The sequence below is a fragment of the Mchenga conophoros genome, linkage group LG15 (genome assembly GCF_057382185.1).
Source record: "Mchenga conophoros isolate Kocher_MC1m ecotype Shallow Benthic linkage group LG15, M_conophoros_male_GT1.1, whole genome shotgun sequence".
Taxonomy (NCBI): Eukaryota; Metazoa; Chordata; class Actinopteri; order Cichliformes; family Cichlidae; genus Mchenga; species Mchenga conophoros.
Genome location: NC_140540.1, coordinates 12521665 through 12541945, shown reverse-complemented (window position 1 = coordinate 12541945; position 20281 = coordinate 12521665). Strand labels below are relative to the sequence as shown.

Below are 20281 nucleotides of genomic sequence, written 5' to 3'. Positions count from 1 at the left end.
ATCACCTGTATTGTCTGTTGTTTCCATTTGTGGATGGTTAATAGTGCAGAAGATTGTTTTTCTGTTTTCAGGATTACATGAAAACATTTTGGAACAGATCATTTTTGTATATAATAAAAAAGAAAAAAAAATCTGTTCTTATCAGTTTAATGTCTGATACGTCCCCTACCCGGGGACCATATATTAAATTGATTTTTGGAGCAGGGAGATGGAATAGGGGCTTGCTCCGTCCACTCCACGCATCGACCTGGTATTGCAGTATTTCTAGGAACGGTGCACCCCCTGAAACTGTGAAAAACAAATGTCATTTGACTCAACAGTTTGTGCAAAGAAATTTCTTATACGCTAGATATATGCGTGCGTCTGCATATCTGGACATTGTCTTCGTGTAATCTTCCAAGGTTAGTCAGACTGAAATCTTGCGACTTAATATTTGTGAATGACTTACATTTAACTATTACCAGAATTACTAAATCCTGCCACTTGGACTGACACGTGGCTGGACACACACTTTCTATGGGAAATCAAAAAAATATGTCGTTTTCAACTGCAGTTACACTATTCTGGCTCCAATCCTGCAGTTACCTCTGTTGTCCACTAGAGACCAATAGAAGTCTTTAAAAACCGGAGGCTGCCATCTACAAGGACTCATGTTGATTATAGGTTTAACTCTTCTCTTTCTCTACATACTGCAGCTTTCTGTCCTCTGTGGCTGTAAATTACATCGTTTGAAAAAAAAAAACCCACACAATTTTTTCTTGGCTTTTTAGCTAAAATCACCTGTATTGTCTGTTGTTTCCATTTGTGGATGGTTAATAGTGCAGAAGATTGTTTTTCTGTTTTCAGGATTACATGAAAACATTTTGGAACAGATCATTTTTGTATATAATAAATCTTAGGATAGTATTGGTTTTGATGATTTATAAAACAGCTGTGTGCCGTAGCCCTGGTAGTGTGGATCCTTAGTGTGTAAAGAGTAGATACCTCATGTAATATGTGTGAATGAAAATCCATGGACTTTATAAGAGTCCTCCATTTATGGCTATGATCCTAACAAACAAGATTAATACGTTTCTTTCTCCTAGCAATCTTCCTGTTTCCTAAAGGAACACGCATGCACAATATATATGCATCAGGATGGCCGAGTGGTTAAGGCGTTGGACTTAAGCTCCAATGAGCGCATGCTCTCGTGGGTTCAAACCCCACTCCTGGTATAATTTGGAGCCTCATGACTGGTAAACTGAAATGTATCTATGGGAGCAACAATGATCAATAGGAGGTTTTTAGGAATTTGCTGTGAGCAATATCCCCCCACCCAGTCACCCCCAAAAAAGCTGGGATGAAAGACAAATGAGAGGTCTGTGCCAAGGTCGCCCCCTCTCAGTCTTACTGTACATGTTATATGTAGAACCGTTGGCTTGTGCAATTAGGGAAAGCCCAGACATAACAGGAATACAGTTACCGGGAGGAGAAACATTAAAAATTTAACAGTATGTAATTATCATATTATGAAAACAATTATAACGCCAAGAAAGTTATAAAAATGAATTGAAGACGCTCCGTCTCAACGACCGCTGATTGGACTGCAGGCGACCACGTGATTTTGAATCTCATTAACCGGCATGCGCTGACCGGCGTTTCAGAAACTAAAGTGTCGTCATATATGTGGCGCCGTTTAAAAACTGAAACATGCCGACCATAGTTATATTGTGATGTTTCGGAGGTAAAACGTCAGTAAAACATCGACCTGTCCTCTACCATTTGTTAGAAGGCGACTGTGTTCTTCATTGTAACCATGAGTTAGAGTTGCAGTAAGCAGAATGAGTCGTTTCTGTCGTGCGATATGTGGGTATCGCTTCTCGGCCTTTTGGCTAAGATCAAGTGTAGTATCTGTTCTTATCGCTTCTCGGCCTTTTGGCTAAGATCAAGTGTAGTAGCTGTTCTTATCATTTCGCACTTGATTCTTGGTCTTAGGCTAGGACTGCGACCCTCCCCTTTGGGTGTCTGGGCGGTGAAACCTTGGTTATTTATTGCAGCGCAAAGGTACGTATTTTTTTTTATAGAAATTACTTGTTTGTATAGAAAACGTTTCCTTTTTAATCTTCTGTTGTGTGTTTGTAGCAGGTGTTTTTTCTAAACCTTTGGTGCCTCCGCAATGGCTGGGTATGCCAGTATGCGGAGGCACCACTGTGTGCGCTTCAGTTTAATTGAGAATGTTGGAGAAGTGCCAAAGATGTCCAGGCTGGATTTCTCCAGGAAATTGATTCAACAGGTGTTGGGATTTTCACCAAATGACTTGAATTGCATTTTGACCCTCCCTTTTAACAGGGGTTTTGATGTAAGTTTCAGCTCAAGCGAATTGTTGGAAGAGTTTTGGAGAAGATTCGAAAATTTGAGACCACAATTTGAAATTTTCAATGTGGAGAAACTGACAGACAATACTATGAAAACAGTAATAGTTAAAATGTTTAATGAAACGGTGAATGCCCAAGACATTTGTGTGTGGTTGGGGAGATATTGTACGGTGAAGGGTCAGCCGAGGAAGGTGAGAGATGTGGATGGAATATGGAATTGTGTATGGAAAGTACCAATACAGCAATGGGAAGATCCCCAAGGGTTCCGGGGTTTAAAACATCTCCCGTCCATGATAGTTTTGGGAGATAATAGAGGCTATATCCATTACCAGGGCCAACCAAAGCTCTGCCGGAGGTGTGGGGAGCATGGGCATTTGATAGAGGCATGTGAGGAAATCATCTGTGGGAAATGTAAAGAGAAAGGGCATACGTATGCTGATTGTAAAAATGACCGTAAGTGTAACTTGTGTGGAGGGGAAGGTCACCTCTTTAGGGACTGTCCGCGGTCCTTTGCAAATAAACTTAAAAAAGGAAACCAGATTAATGAGGGAAACCTGATTGCAATGGTAAACGAGGATGTCTTGATTGATGCAGCTGGGACAGATATTTTAAATCAGTTCCCAGCACCTGAAGACGGAGGGGAGGAACAGGAGGAGGAGGGAAAAGGGGAGGAGCATGGAAGACCTGCCCAACCAGAACCCTCAGAGGAGGGGGAGAGAGGGCAGGAGGAGAGTGGAGTTCAGAAAGGAGTAAGTGGTGAAAGTGAAAATGCTCAAGGGCAGCCCCCCCCTGCCCCCCCTGTCCCCCCTGGCCTTCCTGATTCACAGGTGGCAAAGAGGACTGCAACAGAACTGTCTTCTGGGACAATTGTTTCAGGAAAGAGAGGGAGGCATGAAACACCTTCAGGGAGTTCCTCAGGGGAGGACTCCAGGGTCTTCCCCTCTGACTCACCAAATGAGGTTTCCTTCCTTAACATAGTTCTGCAGTCAACGCCAAAGGAGCGGATGGTAAATGCAGCTCTGCGACAAAGGCCGTCACCTAGAGTACGAAAAGGGAATAGAGTGGCGGTCCCCCCTTCGGAACCCGGAGAGGTGAAGGAAGAGTTACACTCACAAGAAATAAATTGATGGTATGCCCCCAAAGTTTGGGTTGAGCCTTTGAAGAGAACAATCTTTCCTTAGTTTCATAATGACTAGCTTGTGTTCTGTATTAATCTTCATGGCTCTGACCTTCTCATCCATAAATGTCAGGAGTGTTAGGTCTAAAGTAAGAGCCCAAAGTGTTCTATCCTTCTTGAATAGTGTAACATCAGATGTTATTTTAATACAGGAATGTGCTATACCTTTCCTAAAAGCATATGGTCAGTGGCAGGATATGTGGCCACAAATGTCCATCTGGAGTGGATCAAATGAAAATAAAAATGATGGAGTAGCCATATTGGTGAAAAACCCTCTGGTGTCGGTGAAGGGAAGTACTGTAGTAAGTGATGGAAGAGCACTTGTTGTTAACCTTATTTATATGGAAAAGGAATTTAAGCTCTTGAACATTTATGGCCCAAATGACAAACACGAAAGATATGATCTTTTAGAGGCTTTGCAACCCCACTTGTTGGGAAAAGCGCCTTTAGTGTTTGGAGGGGATTTTAACTGTATTTTAAACAGGAAAGATAGAAAAAGAGCCACACAAGATGTGAAGATTGATAAGACGTCACTTTTACTACAAGGTTTAGTCAGAGACTTTAAATTGATAGATTGTTTTCCAACGGTTCATCCAATGGAGGAGGGTTTTACTTGGTATAGTGGAAACGGTGACAGGGCCTCTAGAATTGATTATATCTTTGTTAGAGACTTTTCACCAGTAGAGGCCACTTTGATTCCCGTCTTTTTTTCTGACCATCTGATGTTAACTGTTAAAATTTCCCTTGAACTAGATATAACAATGGGGAGGGGAGTGTGGAGGTTAAACTGCTCCCTACTGGAGGATCAGGATCTGCTCAGACAGTATAAGGAGAGGTATACTGAATGGCAGACTCTCCAGGATTTCTATGCAACACGTGTCTCATGGTGGGAAATGGTGAAGTGTAGGACTCGGTCCTTTTTTAAACAAGCAGGAAAGAGAAAGAAGGCCGCAAAAGACAGGTGTATGAGAGGACTACAGAAAAGGTTACAGAGGTACCATCTCTTAAATAGGTGGGGTTTACACTTCTACGAAGAAATTAGAGAGGTTAAAAAAGAAATGCAGAAAATAGCAAATGATAAAAGTATGGGAGTCATACTAAGGAGTAGAGAGAGAGCGAGAGAGGAGGGAGAAAAATGTACGAGATACTTTTTCAAAAAAATCATGAACAAACCTGGCTCTGTCTCTCAGCTAAGAAACAGAGCGGGAGAAAAAGTAGTGAGTACTGAAGGTATAATAAAAGTGATTGAAGAATATTATGAAAACCTGTATGGGGAGAAAAATGTGGAGGAAAGAGTCATTGAGCAAACCCTGGAATATATTGATAAGATTGTTGAGTCTAGTGATATGTTAAGTCAACCTTTTACTACAGCCGAGTTAGGTCAGTGTCTTAAGAGTTTTAAAACTGGAAAATCCCCTGGTTTAGATGGCCTGCCGATTGAGTTTTATCTGACATTTTGGGATATTTTAGCTACTGATTTACTTTCAATTTTTACAGATTTTAGTGAATTAGATAAGCTGCCTGAAAGTTTTAGAATGGGTTTAGTCACACTCGTTCATAAAGGGAAGGATAAAACTCTCTTGGAAAATTGGAGACCGATTACGCTTTTAAACTGTGACTGTAAATTATTCAGCAAGCTTCTAGCAGAAAGGACAAGACCGGTTTTGGACCAGATAATCCACCAAGACCAAGCATGTACTGTAAAGGGCAGGAAGATCACAGATAGTCTGGTGTTGATTAGAGACACAATTTGTTTTGCTCGAAAGAGAAACAAGCGACTGATTGTCTTGAATTTAGACTTTGAAAAAGCCTTCGATAGAATATCTCACCGGTACCTTTTTAAAGTTTTGCAGAAGATGGGTTTCCCAGAAAGGCTTATATCCTGGGTAAAGTTGTTGTACACAGATATAAAGAGCAGATTTGTCATGAATGGGACCCTGACGAATGCAGTTCAGGTGAACTGTGGTTTACGACAGGGATGTCCCCTGTCCGCTCTTTTATATGTTATTTGTATTGAACCCCTGGCACAAATTTTGAGGAAAGATAAGAGTATAAATGGGATGAACATACCTGGGAGTGGGGGGCAGGTGGCAAAGTGTGTACTGTACATGGATGATATTAGCATCCTGTGTACAGACATATCCTCGATGAGAAGGACTTTTGAAGTTACGGACTGGTTCGGAAGGGCTTCGGCCTCTAGACTCAACAGGGGCAAGACTCAGGTACAATTCTACGGGCCATGGGAGACTATAGAATTGACTGGACTTGGAATAAATGTGACACAAACCGACCAAAAAATTTTAGGGGTTAGATTTGATAAGGATGGTGGAGGAAAGGCAAATTGGCCGGGAATGATAGGAAAAGTGAATCAACGATTAGGCCTATGGAGACTGAGAAAGCTGACTCTTGGAGGGAAGGTTTTAGTAATTAAGGCAGTGATTTTACCCTTGCTTCTTTTAGTCAGCGCAGTCTTTTTGCCACCAAAGGACGTATTGTTAAAACTAGAACGAGCCATCTTTTACTTTCTATGGGACTCCAAATGGGAGAGACTTAAAAGAGGGATAATGAAGAAATTAAAGGAAGATGGTGGCAAAGGAGTCCCAGATCTGTATTTATTCATGGGAAGCCTCTATACAAGTAGCCATATGAGACAGGCTACGAGTCCTAGTAGTAATCCTCTGACACAGGCATGGGTTAGATTTTGGTTAGGTAGCTACCTAAGACAAAAGAAAATCCTGCCAGTAGATCTTAGAGTCCCCGTCTCCTTTGATGTTCCTGAAGCCTATGTAGAGCTGAAATCCTTTTTAACCTCCTTTAAATTGGAAGATCAGAGTTTGGACATTTTAACAAAACATCATTCTCTCATTTCAGTTGTGCAGGAGAGGGGAGAGGTGGTCCCAGTCAGAGGCCTCCCTATTGGAGAGGCCATAGAAGTGTGGCGTCTGACAAACCATCCCGTCCTTTCTAACAGGCTCCAGGATGTGTCCTGGATGGTGGCTCATGAGATTCTCCCAGTCAGGGCTGTCATGCACTCCAGAGGAATGTCGACAACAGAAATGTGTCCCCGACCGGGTTGTGGCGCGCCTGAGACGGTGAGGCACCTACTCTGGGAGTGCAGTGCTGCTATAGACCTGTGGGACATGGCCGGCTCCTTAAATTTCCCGTACTTACCAGCAAGGGAGGTCCTGACAGCAAACCTAATCCTCTATGGGGTGAGCCAAGGAGTGAAAACGCAAAGAAAAGGCTTTGAAAAGCAGTGGCTCGCCCTTGCTGCTATAAAAGACGCCATTTGGACCTCCAGAAACTTGTTGGTGAGCAAGCACACGCAGATCCCCCCCGTGGCTGCTCTCCGAATGGCAACAGCAACAGTAAAAGAAATCTGTGCCAGAAATACTAAGTTGAGAGAGCAGCCGCAAAGAAGAATCGCCTCTGTGCCCATTCGGATGGAGGAGCCGGGTTCGCACATAGAAAGGTCTAAGCAGCAACAGCCTGGCTCTCCGGGAGAGGTCGGTGTGGAAGGAGCAAGTTGGGGAGAGTCCCCTCTGAGCACCGGAAGCTTGTGAAGGGATGGGATGGTTTTTTTTAAATAATTTAAATTCTCTAGGAAAAAAAAAAAAAAAAAAAAAAAAAAAAAAGGAAAAAACATTTAAATATTTGTTTTCCTGTTGTATTTTAAAAGGGGATGGGAGATAATAAAGAAGTAATCCTTTTAAATGGGGTGGGCTTATGAAAATAAATGAGATGATGATGATGTTGTTATATGTCTGAGTATCAATAAAAATTTTTCCAAAAGAAAAAAAAAAAAAAATCTGTTCTTATCAGTTTAATATCTGATACGTCCCCTACCCGGGGACCATATATTAAATTGATTTTTGGAGCAGGGAGATGGAATAGGGGCTTGCTCCGTCCACTCCACGCATCGACCTGGTATTGCAGTATTTCTAGGAACGGTGCACCCCCTGAAGCTGTGAAAAACAAATGGCATTTGACTCAACAGTTTGTGCAAAGAATTTTCTTATACGCTAGATATATGTGTGCGTCTGCATATCTGGACATTGTCTTCGTGTAATCTTCCAAGGTTAGTCAGACTGAAATCTTGCGACTTAATATTTGTGAATGACTTACATTTAACTATTACCAGAATTACTAAATCCTGCCACTTGGACTGACACGTGGCTGGACACACACTTTCTATGGGAAATCAAAAAAATATGTCGTTTTCAACTGCAGTTACACTATTCTGGCTCCAATCCTGCAGTTACCTCTGTTGTCCACTAGAGACCAATAGAAGTCTTTAAAAACCGGAGGCTGCCATCTACAAGGACTCATGTTGATTATAGGTTTAGCTCTTCTCTTTCTCTACATACTGCAGCTTTCTGTCCTCTGTGGCTGTAAATTACATCGTTTGAAAAAAAAAAAAACCCACACAATTTTTTCTTGGCTTTTTAGCTAAAATCACCTGTATTGTCTGTTGTTTCCATTTGTGGATGGTTAATAGTGCAGAAGATTGTTTTTCTGTTTTCAGGATTACATGAAAACATTTTGGAACAGATCATTTTTGTATATAATAAATCTTAGGATAGTATTGGTTTTGATGATTTATAAAACAGCTGTGTGCCGTAGCCCTGGTAGTGTGGATCCTTAGTGTGTAAAGAGTAGATACCTCATGTAATATGTGTGAAGAAAAAAAAAAAAAAAAAAATCTGTTCTTATCAGTTTAATATCTGATACGTCCCCTACCCGGGGACCATATATTAAATTGATTTTTGGAGCAGGGAGATGGAATAGGGGCTTGCTCCGTCCACTCCACGCATCGACCTGGTATTGCAGTATTTCTAGGAACGGTGCACCCCCTGAAGCTGTGAAAAACAAATGTCATTTGACTCAACAGTTTGTGCAAAGAATTTTCTTATACGCTAGATATATGTGTGCGTCTGCATATCTGGACATTGTCTTCGTGTAATCTTCCAAGGTTAGTCAGACTGAAATCTTGCGACTTAATATTTGTGAATGACTTACATTTAACTATTACCAGAATTACTAAATCCTGCCACTTGGACTGACACGTGGCTGGACACACACTTTCTATGGGAAATCAAAAAAATATGTCGTTTTCAACTGCAGTTACACTATTCTGGCTCCAATCCTGCAGTTACCTCTGTTGTCCACTAGAGACCAATAGAAGTCTTTAAAAACCGGAGGCTGCCATCTACAAGGACTCATGTTGATTATAGGTTTAACTCTTCTCTTTCTCTACATACTGCAGCTTTCTGTCCTCTGTGGCTGTAAATTACATCGTTTGAAAAAAAAGAAAAAACCCACACAATTTTTTCTTGGCTTTTTAGCTAAAATCACCTGTATTGTCTGTTGTTTCCATTTGTGGATGGTTAATAGTGCAGAAGATTGTTTTTCTGTTTTCAGGATTCATTAAAACATTTTGGAACAGATCATTTTTGTATATAATAAATCTTAGGATAGTATTGGTTTTGATGATTTATAAAACAGCTGTGTGCCGTAGCCCTGGTAGTGTGGATCCTTAGTGTGTAAAGAGTAGATACCTCATGTAATATGTGTGAATGAAAATCCATGGACTTTATAAGAGTCCTCCATTTATGGCTATGATCCTAACAAACAAGATTAAGACGTTTCTTTCTCCTAGCAATCTTCCTGTTTCCTAAAGGAACACGCATGCACAATATATATGCATCAGGATGGCCGAGTGGTTAAGGCGTTGGACTTAAGCTCCAATGAGCGCATGCTCTCGTGGGTTCAAACCCCACTCCTGGTATAATTTGGAGCCTCATGACTGGTAAACTGAAATGTATCTATGGGAGCAACAATGATCAATAGGAGGTTTTTAGGAATTTGCTGTGAGCAATATCCCCCCACCCAGTCACCCCCAAAAAAGCTGGGATGAAAGACAAATGAGAGGTCTGTGCCAAGGTCGCCCCCTCTCAGTCTTACTGTACATGTTATATGTAGAACCGTTGGCTTGTGCAATTAGGGAAAGCCCAGACATAACAGGAATACAGTTACCGGGAGGAGAAACATTAAAAATTTAACAGTATGTAATTATCATATTATGAAAACAATTATAACGCCAAGAAAGTTATAAAAATGAATTGAAGACGCTCCGTCTCAACGACCGCTGATTGGACTGCAGGCGACCACGTGATTTTGAATCTCATTAACCGGCATGCGCTGACCGGCGTTTCAGAAACTAAAGTGTCGTCATATATGTGGCGCCGTTTAAAAACTGAAACATGCCGACCATAGTTATATTGTGATGTTTCGGAGGTAAAACGTCAGTAAAACATCGACCTGTCCTCTACCATTTGTTAGAAGGCGACTGTGTTCTTCATTGTAACCATGAGTTAGAGTTGCAGTAAGCAGAATGAGTCGTTTCTGTCGTGCGATATGTGGGTATCGCTTCTCGGCCTTTTGGCTAAGATCAAGTGTAGTATCTGTTCTTATCAGTTTAATATCTGATACGTCCCCTACCCGGGGACCATATATTAAATTGATTTTTGGAGCAGGGAGATGGAATAGGGGCTTGCTCCGTCCACTCCACGCATCGACCTGGTATTGCAGTATTTCTAGGAACGGTGCACCCCCTGAAGCTGTGAAAAACAAATGGCATTTGACTCAACAGTTTGTGCAAAGAATTTTCTTATACGCTAGATATATGTGTGCGTCTGCATATCTGGACATTGTCTTCGTGTAATCTTCCAAGGTTAGTCAGACTGAAATCTTGCGACTTAATATTTGTGAATGACTTACATTTAACTATTACCAGAATTACTAAATCCTGCCACTTGGACTGACACGTGGCTGGACACACACTTTCTATGGGAAATCAAAAAAATATGTCGTTTTCAACTGCAGTTACACTATTCTGGCTCCAATCCTGCAGTTACCTCTGTTGTCCACTAGAGACCAATAGAAGTCTTTAAAAACCGGAGGCTGCCATCTACAAGGACTCATGTTGATTATAGGTTTAACTCTTCTCTTTCTCTACATACTGCAGCTTTCTGTCCTCTGTGGCTGTAAATTACATCGTTTGAAAAAAAAAAACCCCACACAATTTTTTCTTGGCTTTTTAGCTAAAATCACCTGTATTGTCTGTTGTTTCCATTTGTGGATGGTTAATAGTGCAGAAGATTGTTTTTCTGTTTTCAGGATTACATGAAAACATTTTGGAACAGATCATTTTTGTATATAATAAATCTTAGGATAGTATTGGTTTTGATGATTTATAAAACAGCTGTGTGCCGTAGCCCTGGTAGTGTGGATCCTTAGTGTGTAAAGAGTAGATACCTCATGTAATATGTGTGAAGAAAAAAAAAAAAAAATCTGTTCTTATCAGTTTAATATCTGATACGTCCCCTACCCGGGGACCATATATTAAATTGATTTTTGGAGCAGGGAGATGGAATAGGGGCTTGCTCCGTCCACTCCACGCATCGACCTGGTATTGCAGTATTTCTAGGAACGGTGCACCCCCTGAAGCTGTGAAAAACAAATGGCATTTGACTCAACAGTTTGTGCAAAGAATTTTCTTATACGCTAGATATATGCGTGCGTCTGCATATCTGGACATTGTCTTCGTGTAATCTTCCAAGGTTAGTCAGACTGAAATCTTGCGACTTAATATTTGTGAATGACTTACATTTAACTATTACCAGAATTACTAAATCCTGCCACTTGGACTGACACGTGGCTGGACACACACTTTCTATGGGAAATCAAAAAAATATGTCGTTTTCAACTGCAGTTACACTATTCTGGCTCCAATCCTGCAGTTACCTCTGTTGTCCACTAGAGACCAATAGAAGTCTTTAAAAACCGGAGGCTGCCATCTACAAGGACTCATGTTGATTATAGGTTTAACTCTTCTCTTTCTCTACATACTGCAGCTTTCTGTCCTCTGTGGCTGTAAATTACATCGTTTGAAAAAAAAAAAAACCCACACAATTTTTTCTTGGCTTTTTAGCTAAAATCACCTGTATTGTCTGTTGTTTCCATTTGTGGATGGTTAATAGTGCAGAAGATTGTTTTTCTGTTTTCAGGATTACATGAAAACATTTTGGAACAGATCATTTTTGTATATAATAAATCTTAGGATAGTATTGGTTTTGATGATTTATAAAACAGCTGTGTGCCGTAGCCCTGGTAGTGTGGATCCTTAGTGTGTAAAGAGTAGATACCTCATGTAATATGTGTGAATGAAAATCCATGGACTTTATAAGAGTCCTCCATTTATGGCTATGATCCTAACAAACAAGATTAATACGTTTCTTTCTCCTAGCAATCTTCCTGTTTCCTAAAGGAACACGCATGCACAATATATATGCATCAGGATGGCCGAGTGGTTAAGGCGTTGGACTTAAGCTCCAATGAGCGCATGCTCTCGTGGGTTCAAACCCCACTCCTGGTATAATTTGGAGCCTCATGACTGGTAAACTGAAATGTATCTATGGGAGCAACAATGATCAATAGGAGGTTTTTAGGAATTTGCTGTGAGCAATATCCCCCCACCCAGTCACCCCCAAAAAAGCTGGGATGAAAGACAAATGAGAGGTCTGTGCCAAGGTCGCCCCCTCTCAGTCTTACTGTACATGTTATATGTAGAACCGTTGGCTTGTGCAATTAGGGAAAGCCCAGACATAACAGGAATACAGTTACCGGGAGGAGAAACATTAAAAATTTAACAGTATGTAATTATCATATTATGAAAACAATTATAACGCCAAGAAAGTTATAAAAATGAATTGAAGACGCTCCGTCTCAACGACCGCTGATTGGACTGCAGGCGACCACGTGATTTTGAATCTCATTAACCGGCATGCGCTGACCGGCGTTTCAGAAACTAAAGTGTCGTCATATATGTGGCGCCGTTTAAAAACTGAAACATGCCGACCATAGTTATATTGTGATGTTTCGGAGGTAAAACGTCAGTAAAACATCGACCTGTCCTCTACCATTTGTTAGAAGGCGACTGTGTTCTTCATTGTAACCATGAGTTAGAGTTGCAGTAAGCAGAATGAGTCGTTTCTGTCGTGCGATATGTGGGTATCGCTTCTCGGCCTTTTGGCTAAGATCAAGTGTAGTATCTGTTCTTATCAGTTTAATATCTGATACGTCCCCTACCCGGGGACCATATATTAAATTGATTTTTGGAGCAGGGAGATGGAATAGGGGCTTGCTCCGTCCACTCCACGCATCGACCTGGTATTGCAGTATTTCTAGGAACGGTGCACCCCCTGAAGCTGTGAAAAACAAATGGCATTTGACTCAACAGTTTGTGCAAAGAATTTTCTTATACGCTAGATATATGTGTGCGTCTGCATATCTGGACATTGTCTTCGTGTAATCTTCCAAGGTTAGTCAGACTGAAATCTTGCGACTTAATATTTGTGAATGACTTACATTTAACTATTACCAGAATTACTAAATCCTGCCACTTGGACTGACACGTGGCTGGACACACACTTTCTATGGGAAATCAAAAAAATATGTCGTTTTCAACTGCAGTTACACTATTCTGGCTCCAATCCTGCAGTTACCTCTGTTGTCCACTAGAGACCAATAGAAGTCTTTAAAAACCGGAGGCTGCCATCTACAAGGACTCATGTTGATTATAGGTTTAACTCTTCTCTTTCTCTACATACTGCAGCTTTCTGTCCTCTGTGGCTGTAAATTACATCGTTTGAAAAAAAAAAACCCCACACAATTTTTTCTTGGCTTTTTAGCTAAAATCACCTGTATTGTCTGTTGTTTCCATTTGTGGATGGTTAATAGTGCAGAAGATTGTTTTTCTGTTTTCAGGATTACATGAAAACATTTTGGAACAGATCATTTTTGTATATAATAAATCTTAGGATAGTATTGGTTTTGATGATTTATAAAACAGCTGTGTGCCGTAGCCCTGGTAGTGTGGATCCTTAGTGTGTAAAGAGTAGATACCTCATGTAATATGTGTGAAGAAAAAAAAAAAAAAATCTGTTCTTATCAGTTTAATATCTGATACGTCCCCTACCCGGGGACCATATATTAAATTGATTTTTGGAGCAGGGAGATGGAATAGGGGCTTGCTCCGTCCACTCCACGCATCGACCTGGTATTGCAGTATTTCTAGGAACGGTGCACCCCCTGAAGCTGTGAAAAACAAATGGCATTTGACTCAACAGTTTGTGCAAAGAATTTTCTTATACGCTAGATATATGCGTGCGTCTGCATATCTGGACATTGTCTTCGTGTAATCTTCCAAGGTTAGTCAGACTGAAATCTTGCGACTTAATATTTGTGAATGACTTACATTTAACTATTACCAGAATTACTAAATCCTGCCACTTGGACTGACACGTGGCTGGACACACACTTTCTATGGGAAATCAAAAAAATATGTCGTTTTCAACTGCAGTTACACTATTCTGGCTCCAATCCTGCAGTTACCTCTGTTGTCCACTAGAGACCAATAGAAGACTTTAAAAACCGGAGGCTGCCATCTACAAGGACTCATGTTGATTATAGGTTTAACTCTTCTCTTTCTCTACATACTGCAGCTTTCTGTCCTCTGTGGCTGTAAATTACATCGTTTGAAAAAAAAAAAAAACCCACACAATTTTTTCTTGGCTTTTTAGCTAAAATCACCTGTATTGTCTGTTGTTTCCATTTGTGGATGGTTAATAGTGCAGAAGATTGTTTTTCTGTTTTCAGGATTCATTAAAACATTTTGGAACAGATCATTTTTGTATATAATAAATCTTAGGATAGTATTGGTTTTGATGATTTATAAAACAGCTGTGTGCCGTAGCCCTGGTAGTGTGGATCCTTAGTGTGTAAAGAGTAGATACCTCATGTAATATGTGTGAATGAAAATCCATGGACTTTATAAGAGTCCTCCATTTATGGCTATGATCCTAACAAACAAGATTAAGACGTTTCTTTCTCCTAGCAATCTTCCTGTTTCCTAAAGGAACACGCATGCACAATATATATGCATCAGGATGGCCGAGTGGTTAAGGCGTTGGACTTAAGCTCCAATGAGCGCATGCTCTCGTGGGTTCAAACCCCACTCCTGGTATAATTTGGAGCCTCATGACTGGTAAACTGAAATGTATCTATGGGAGCAACAATGATCAATAGGAGGTTTTTAGGAATTTGCTGTGAGCAATATCCCCCCACCCAGTCACCCCCAAAAAAGCTGGGATGAAAGACAAATGAGAGGTCTGTGCCAAGGTCGCCCCCTCTCAGTCTTACTGTACATGTTATATGTAGAACCGTTGGCTTGTGCAATTAGGGAAAGCCCAGACATAACAGGAATACAGTTACCGGGAGGAGAAACATTAAAAATTTAACAGTATGTAATTATCATATTATGAAAACAATTATAACGCCAAGAAAGTTATAAAAATGAATTGAAGACGCTCCGTCTCAACGACCGCTGATTGGACTGCAGGCGACCACGTGATTTTGAATCTCATTAACCGGCATGCGCTGACCGGCGTTTCAGAAACTAAAGTGTCGTCATATATGTGGCGCCGTTTAAAAACTGAAACATGCCGACCATAGTTATATTGTGATGTTTCGGAGGTAAAACGTCAGTAAAACATCGACCTGTCCTCTACCATTTGTTAGAAGGCGACTGTGTTCTTCATTGTAACCATGAGTTAGAGTTGCAGTAAGCAGAATGAGTCGTTTCTGTCGTGCGATATGTGGGTATCGCTTCTCGGCCTTTTGGCTAAGATCAAGTGTAGTATCTGTTCTTATCAGTTTAATATCTGATACGTCCCCTACCCGGGGACCATATATTAAATTGATTTTTGGAGCAGGGAGATGGAATAGGGGCTTGCTCCGTCCACTCCACGCATCGACCTGGTATTGCAGTATTTCTAGGAACGGTGCACCCCCTGAAACTGTGAAAAACAAATGTCATTTGACTCAACAGTTTGTGCAAAGAATTTTCTTATACGCTAGATATATGCGTGCGTCTGCATATCTGGACATTGTCTTCGTGTAATCTTCCAAGGTTAGTCAGACTGAAATCTTGCGACTTAATATTTGTGAATGACTTACATTTAACTATTACCAGAATTACTAAATCCTGCCACTTGGACTGACACGTGGCTGGACACACACTTTCTATGGGAAATCAAAAAAATATGTCGTTTTCAACTGCAGTTACACTATTCTGGCTCCAATCCTGCAGTTACCTCTGTTGTCCACTAGAGACCAATAGAAGTCTTTAAAAACCGGAGGCTGCCATCTACAAGGACTCATGTTGATTATAGGTTTAACTCTTCTCTTTCTCTACATACTGCAGCTTTCTGTCCTCTGTGGCTGTAAATTACATCGTTTGAAAAAAAAAACCCACACAATTTTTTCTTGGCTTTTTAGCTAAAATCACCTGTATTGTCTGTTGTTTCCATTTGTGGATGGTTAATAGTGCAGAAGATTGTTTTTCTGTTTTCAGGATTACATGAAAACATTTTGGAACAGATCATTTTTGTATATAATAAAAAAGAAAAAAAAATCTGTTCTTATCAGTTTAATGTCTGATACGTCCCCTACCCGGGGACCATATATTAAATTGATTTTTGGAGCAGGGAGATGGAATAGGGGCTTGCTCCGTCCACTCCACGCATCGACCTGGTATTGCAGTATTTCTAGGAACGGTGCACCCCCTGAAGCTGTGAAAAACAAATGGCATTTGACTCAACAGTTTGTGCAAAGAATTTTCTTATACGCTAGATATATGTGTGCGTCTGCATATCTGGACATTGTCTTCGTGTAATCTTCCAAGGTTAGTCAGACTGAAATCTTGCGACTTAATATTTGTGAATGACTTACATTTAACTATTACCAGAATTACTAAATCCTGCCACTTGGACTGACACGTGGCTGGACACACACTTTCTATGGGAAATCAAAAAAATATGTCGTTTTCAACTGCAGTTACACTATTCTGGCTCCAATCCTGCAGTTACCTCTGTTGTCCACTAGAGACCAATAGAAGTCTTTAAAAACCGGAGGCTGCCATCTACAAGGACTCATGTTGATTATAGGTTTAACTCTTCTCTTTCTCTACATACTGCAGCTTTCTGTCCTCTGTGGCTGTAAATTACATCGTTTGAAAAAAAAAAACCCCACACAATTTTTTCTTGGCTTTTTAGCTAAAATCACCTGTATTGTCTGTTGTTTCCATTTGTGGATGGTTAATAGTGCAGAAGATTGTTTTTCTGTTTTCAGGATTACATGAAAACATTTTGGAACAGATCATTTTTGTATATAATAAAAAAGAAAAAAAAATCTGTTCTTATCAGTTTAATGTCTGATACGTCCCCTACCCGGGGACCATATATTAAATTGATTTTTGGAGCAGGGAGATGGAATAGGGGCTTGCTCCGTCCACTCCACGCATCGACCTGGTATTGCAGTATTTCTAGGAACGGTGCACCCCCTGAAACTGTGAAAAACAAATGTCATTTGACTCAACAGTTTGTGCAAAGAAATTTCTTATACGCTAGATATATGCGTGCGTCTGCATATCTGGACATTGTCTTCGTGTAATCTTCCAAGGTTAGTCAGACTGAAATCTTGCGACTTAATATTTGTGAATGACTTACATTTAACTATTACCAGAATTACTAAATCCTGCCACTTGGACTGACACGTGGCTGGACACACACTTTCTATGGGAAATCAAAAAAATATGTCGTTTTCAACTGCAGTTACACTATTCTGGCTCCAATCCTGCAGTTACCTCTGTTGTCCACTAGAGACCAATAGAAGTCTTTAAAAACCGGAGGCTGCCATCTACAAGGACTCATGTTGATTATAGGTTTAACTCTTCTCTTTCTCTACATACTGCAGCTTTCTGTCCTCTGTGGCTGTAAATTACATCGTTTGAAAAAAAAAAAACCCACACAATTTTTTCTTGGCTTTTTAGCTAAAATCACCTGTATTGTCTGTTGTTTCCATTTGTGGATGGTTAATAGTGCAGAAGATTGTTTTTCTGTTTTCAGGATTACATGAAAACATTTTGGAACAGATCATTTTTGTATATAATAAATCTTAGGATAGTATTGGTTTTGATGATTTATAAAACAGCTGTGTGCCGTAGCCCTGGTAGTGTGGATCCTTAGTGTGTAAAGAGTAGATACCTCATGTAATATGTGTGAATGAAAATCCATGGACTTTATAAGAGTCCTCCATTTATGGCTATGATCCTAACAAACAAGATTAATACGTTTCTTTCTCCTAGCAATCTTCCTGTTTCCTAAAGGAACACGCATGCACAATATATATGCATCAGGATGGCCGAGTGGTTAAGGCGTTGGACTTAAGCTCCAATGAGCGCATCCTCTCGTGGGTTCAAACCCCACTCCTGGTATAATTTGGAGCCTCATGACTGGTAAACTGAAATGTATCTATGGGAGCAACAATGATCAATAGGAGGTTTTTAGGAATTTGCTGTGAGCAATATCCCCCCACCCAGTCACCCCCAAAAAAGCTGGGATGAAAGACAAATGAGAGGTCTGTGCCAAGGTCGCCCCCTCTCAGTCTTACTGTACATGTTATATGTAGAACCGTTGGCTTGTGCAATTAGGGAAAGCCCAGACATAACAGGAATACAGTTACCGGGAGGAGAAACATTAAAAATTTAACAGTATGTAATTATCATATTATGAAAACAATTATAACGCCAAGAAAGTTATAAAAATGAATTGAAGACGCTCCGTCTCAACGACCGCTGATTGGACTGCAGGCGACCACGTGATTTTGAATCTCATTAACCGGCATGCGCTGACCGGCGTTTCAGAAACTAAAGTGTCGTCATATATGTGGCGCCGTTTAAAAACTGAAACATGCCGACCATAGTTATATTGTGATGTTTCGGAGGTAAAACGTCAGTAAAACATCGACCTGTCCTCTACCATTTGTTAGAAGGCGACTGTGTTCTTCATTGTAACCATGAGTTAGAGTTGCAGTAAGCAGAATGAGTCGTTTCTGTCGTGCGATATGTGGGTATCGCTTCTCGGCCTTTTGGCTAAGATCAAGTGTAGTATCTGTTCTTATCAGTTTAATATCTGATACGTCCCCTACCCGGGGACCATATATTAAATTGATTTTTGGAGCAGGGAGATGGAATAGGGGCTTGCTCCGTCCACTCCACGCATCGACCTGGTATTGCAGTATTTCTAGGAACGGTGCACCCCCTGAAACTGTGAAAAACAAATGTCATTTGACTCAACAGTTTGTGCAAAGAAATTTCTTATACGCTAGATATATGTGTGCGTCTGCATATCTGGACATTGTCTTCGTGTAATCTTCCAAGGTTAGTCAGACTGAAATCTTGCGACTTAATATTTGTGAATGACTTACATTTAACTATTACCAGAATTACTAAATCCTGCCACTTGGACTGACACGTGGCTGGACACACACTTTCTATGGGAAATCAAAAAAATATGTCGTTTTCAACTGCAGTTACACTATTCTGGCTCCAATCCTGCAGTTACCTCTGTTGTCCACTAGAGACCAATAGAAGTCTTTAAAAACCGGAGGCTGCCATCTACAAGGACTCATGTTGATTATAGGTTTAACTCTTCTCTTTCTCTACATACTGCAGCTTTCTGTCCTCTGTGGCTGTAAATTACATCGTTTGAAAAAAAAAACCCACACAATTTTTTCTTGGCTTTTTAGCTAAAATCACCTGTATTGTCTGTTGTTTCCATTTGTGGATGGTTAATAGTGCAGAAGATTGTTTTTCTGTTTTCAGGATTACATGAAAACATTTTGGAACAGATCATTTTTGTATATAATAAATCTTAGGATAGTATTGGTTTTGATGATTTATAAAACAGCTGTGTGCCGTAGCCCTGGTAGTGTGGATCCTTAGTGTGTAAAGAGTAGATACCTCATGTAATATGTATGAAGAAAAAAAAAAAAAAAAAAAATCTGTTCTTATCAGTTTAATATCTGATACGTCCCCTACCCGGGGACCATATATTAAATTGATTTTTGGAGCAGGGAGATGGAATAGGGGCTTGCTCCGTCCACTCCACGCATCGACCTGGTATTGCAGTATTTCTAGGAACGGTGCACCCCCTGAAGCTGTGAAAAACAAATGTCATTTGACTCAACAGTTTGTGCAAAGAATTTTCTTATACGCTAGATATATGTGTGCGTCTGCATATCTGGACATTGTCTTCGTGTAATCTTCCAAGGTTAGTCAGACTGAAATCTTGCGACTTAATATTTGTGAATGACTTACATTTAACTATTACCAGAATTACTAAATCCTGCCACTTGGACTGACACGTGGCTGGACACACACTTTCTATGGGAAATCAAAAAAATATGTCGTTTTCAACTGCAGTTACACTATTCTGGCTCCAATCCTGCAGTTACCTCTGTTGTCCACTAGAGACCAATAGAAGTCTTTAAAAACCGGAGGCTGCCATCTACAAGGACTCATGTTGATTATAGGTTTAACTCTTCTCTTTCTCTACATACTGCAGCTTTCTGTCCTCTGTGGCTGTAAATTACATCGTTTGAAAAAAAAAAAAAACCCACACAATTTTTTCTTGGCTTTTTAGCTAAAATCACCTGTATTGTCTGTTGTTTCCATTTGTGGATGGTTAATAGTGCAGAAGATTGTTTTTCTGTTTTCAGGATTCATTAAAACATTTTGGAACAGATCATTTTTGTATATAATAAATCTTAGGATAGTATTGGTTTTGAT

The 20281-nt window shown here is 40.3% G+C and overlaps 17 non-coding genes and 2 pseudogenes across 17 annotated transcripts; all 19 read left to right on the top strand.

Moving 5' to 3' along the window:
- The first annotated feature begins 97 nt into the window (after positions 1–97).
- On the top strand, positions 98–284 carry LOC146557933 (U2 spliceosomal RNA). The gene has a single exon (XR_014888859.1). It is a non-coding gene; the product is annotated as a U2 spliceosomal RNA (small nuclear RNA).
- An 847-nt stretch (positions 285–1131) lies between these two features.
- Positions 1132–1214, top strand: trnal-uaa (transfer RNA leucine (anticodon UAA)). The gene has a single exon. It is a non-coding gene; the product is annotated as a tRNA-Leu (tRNA).
- Positions 1215–1898: 684 nt separating this feature from the next.
- On the top strand, positions 1899–1993 carry LOC146557931 (U2 spliceosomal RNA; annotated as a pseudogene).
- Positions 1994–6095: 4102 nt separating this feature from the next.
- Positions 6096–6846, top strand: LOC146557930 (uncharacterized; annotated as a pseudogene).
- Positions 6847–7308: 462 nt separating this feature from the next.
- Positions 7309–7492, top strand: LOC146557929 (U2 spliceosomal RNA). The gene has a single exon (XR_014888842.1). It is a non-coding gene; the product is annotated as a U2 spliceosomal RNA (small nuclear RNA).
- Positions 7493–8190: 698 nt separating this feature from the next.
- Positions 8191–8386, top strand: LOC146557928 (U2 spliceosomal RNA). Its single transcript, XR_014888788.1, has one exon. It is a non-coding gene; the product is annotated as a U2 spliceosomal RNA (small nuclear RNA).
- Positions 8387–9236: 850 nt separating this feature from the next.
- trnal-uaa (transfer RNA leucine (anticodon UAA)) lies at positions 9237–9319 on the top strand. Its single transcript has one exon. It is a non-coding gene; the product is annotated as a tRNA-Leu (tRNA).
- A 637-nt stretch (positions 9320–9956) lies between these two features.
- Positions 9957–10147, top strand: LOC146557926 (U2 spliceosomal RNA). The gene has a single exon (XR_014888831.1). It is a non-coding gene; the product is annotated as a U2 spliceosomal RNA (small nuclear RNA).
- Positions 10148–10844: 697 nt separating this feature from the next.
- LOC146557925 (U2 spliceosomal RNA) lies at positions 10845–11036 on the top strand. The gene has a single exon (XR_014888784.1). It is a non-coding gene; the product is annotated as a U2 spliceosomal RNA (small nuclear RNA).
- An 849-nt stretch (positions 11037–11885) lies between these two features.
- On the top strand, positions 11886–11968 carry trnal-uaa (transfer RNA leucine (anticodon UAA)). Its single transcript has one exon. It is a non-coding gene; the product is annotated as a tRNA-Leu (tRNA).
- A 637-nt stretch (positions 11969–12605) lies between these two features.
- Positions 12606–12796, top strand: LOC146557923 (U2 spliceosomal RNA). Its single transcript, XR_014888830.1, has one exon. It is a non-coding gene; the product is annotated as a U2 spliceosomal RNA (small nuclear RNA).
- A 697-nt stretch (positions 12797–13493) lies between these two features.
- On the top strand, positions 13494–13685 carry LOC146557922 (U2 spliceosomal RNA). The gene has a single exon (XR_014888783.1). It is a non-coding gene; the product is annotated as a U2 spliceosomal RNA (small nuclear RNA).
- An 849-nt stretch (positions 13686–14534) lies between these two features.
- Positions 14535–14617, top strand: trnal-uaa (transfer RNA leucine (anticodon UAA)). The gene has a single exon. It is a non-coding gene; the product is annotated as a tRNA-Leu (tRNA).
- Positions 14618–15254: 637 nt separating this feature from the next.
- Positions 15255–15445, top strand: LOC146557920 (U2 spliceosomal RNA). The gene has a single exon (XR_014888829.1). It is a non-coding gene; the product is annotated as a U2 spliceosomal RNA (small nuclear RNA).
- Positions 15446–16032: 587 nt separating this feature from the next.
- On the top strand, positions 16033–16219 carry LOC146557919 (U2 spliceosomal RNA). Its single transcript, XR_014888858.1, has one exon. It is a non-coding gene; the product is annotated as a U2 spliceosomal RNA (small nuclear RNA).
- Positions 16220–16808: 589 nt separating this feature from the next.
- On the top strand, positions 16809–16995 carry LOC146557918 (U2 spliceosomal RNA). The gene has a single exon (XR_014888856.1). It is a non-coding gene; the product is annotated as a U2 spliceosomal RNA (small nuclear RNA).
- Positions 16996–17843: 848 nt separating this feature from the next.
- Positions 17844–17926, top strand: trnal-uaa (transfer RNA leucine (anticodon UAA)). The gene has a single exon. It is a non-coding gene; the product is annotated as a tRNA-Leu (tRNA).
- Positions 17927–18563: 637 nt separating this feature from the next.
- Positions 18564–18754, top strand: LOC146557916 (U2 spliceosomal RNA). Its single transcript, XR_014888828.1, has one exon. It is a non-coding gene; the product is annotated as a U2 spliceosomal RNA (small nuclear RNA).
- Positions 18755–19449: 695 nt separating this feature from the next.
- Positions 19450–19646, top strand: LOC146557915 (U2 spliceosomal RNA). Its single transcript, XR_014888789.1, has one exon. It is a non-coding gene; the product is annotated as a U2 spliceosomal RNA (small nuclear RNA).
- Positions 19647–20281: the final 635 nt, after the last annotated feature.